The sequence below is a fragment of the Pinus tabuliformis genome, chromosome 3_1 (assembly GCF_031772625.1).
Source record: "Pinus tabuliformis cultivar Carrire ecotype Pingquan chromosome 3_1, CPIR1, whole genome shotgun sequence".
Classification (NCBI taxonomy): domain Eukaryota; kingdom Viridiplantae; phylum Streptophyta; class Pinopsida; order Pinales; family Pinaceae; genus Pinus; species Pinus tabuliformis.
In genome coordinates this window covers 61,174,392-61,176,317 of record NC_142301.1, presented here as the reverse complement: position 1 = coordinate 61,176,317, position 1,926 = coordinate 61,174,392, and positions in this window count along the sequence as shown.

The following is a 1,926-nucleotide window of genomic DNA, read 5'->3' as shown; positions in this document are numbered from 1 at the left end:
TCCCCCTTTAACATGAATGGCAAAGGGATGCATATGGACTCCCCCTGTCAAACTGCTCCCCTTGTCCTGCTACATCTTTATGAATGAACTTGAGTGATTATAAAGAAATAACCCCCATCTTTTAACGCAGATGTTCGAATGCTTCTCGAGGAAGAGGTTTTGTAAAAATATCAGCTATCTGCTCCTTAGTACTGATATATTCCAGGACGATGTTTTGTTCAGCTACTTGTTCACGGAGGAAATGATACTTGATTGGTATGTGTTTGGTTCTTGAGTGCATCACAGGATTTTTGCTGAGACTGATAGCACTTGTGTTGTCACAATAGACGGAAATTGGTTGATATGTACTTATGTCGAGATCTTTTAGAGCTTCCTTCATCCATAGTATCTGAGAACAATAGTCTGCTGCAGCAATATACTCAGCTTCGGCTGTGGATAATGATATGGATCATTGTTTTTTGTTGAGCCAAGATACCAAATAGACTCCTAGGAAGAATTCATTTCCACTAGTGCTTTTCCGATCATCTATACTTCCAACCCAATCAGCATCGGTGTATGCAGTTACAGTCAGTGTTGAGTCCTTTGGATACCAAAGACTGAAATTAGAAGTTCCCTTCAGATATCTGAGAATTCTTTTTACAGTTAATAAATGGGATTGTTTGGGAGCAGATTGAAATCTTCCTACCATTCCTACTACTTGCATTATGTCTGGTCGTGTAGCTGTGAAGTATAAAAGGGCTCCAATCATGTACCTGTAATGAGTTGCATCTACTAGAGGGGAGTCATCATCTTTGCTCAGTTTGCAGTTTGTGGTCATAGGTGTGCTCATGGGTGCACAATCCTCCATTCCATATTTTTTGAGCATGTCTTTTAGATATTTGGTTTGAGATATACACAATCCTACTCTAGTTTGAGATATTTGAAGTCCAAGGAAGTGGGACAGCTCTCCTATCATTGACATCTCAAACTCTTTTGACATGTTTTGAGAAAACTCATGTCTCATTTCATCATTATTACTAGCAAAAATCAGATCATCGACATAAACAAGAGCAACTAGTAACTTACCTTGATCTGTCTTTATGTATAGATTGCTTCCAACCACAATCCTCCATTCCATATTTTTTGAGCATGTCTTTTAGATATTTGGTTTGAGATATACACAATCCTGCTCTAGTTTGAGATATTTGAAGTCCAAGGAAGTGGGACAGCTATCCTATCATTGACATCTCAAACTCTTTTGACATGTTTTGAGAAAACTCATGGCTCATTTCATCATTATTACTAGCAAAAATCAGATCATCGACATAAACAAGAGCAACTAGTAACTTACCTTGATCTGTCTTTATGTATAGATTGCTTCCAACCACTCCCTTTTTGAAGCCTTTTTGTTGTAGATAGTGATCCAGTCTTGCATACCAAGCTCTAGGAGCTTGTTTCAACCCATATAAAGCCTTTTTCAACTTACAAACTAAGTACTTTCCTGCTGTTAGATCAAAACCTTCTGGCTACTCCATGTAGACTTCCTCCTTGAGTTCCCCATTTAGAAATGCTGAATTCACGTCCATTTGATAGATTTTGAATCCTTTTGAGCAAGCAAATGCCAAGAACATCCTGATAGCTTCCATACGGGCCACTGGTGCAAATGTCTCTTCAAAGTCAATTCCTTCAATTTGTGAATAGCCTTTGCAGACAAGTCTTGCCTTGTTTTTGATAACATGTCCTTCCTCATTCATTTTATTTTTGAACACCCATTTGGTTCCTATTATGTTTTTGTCCTTTGGACAAGATACCAGCTCCCATGTCTTTTTATTCTCAATTTGGGTCATTTATTCTTCCATGGCTTTTACCCAATGAGGATCCTTACTTGCTTCTGCAAATGTTTCTGGTTCTATCATAGATAGGAGGGCAATGACTTTTCTCTTGGGT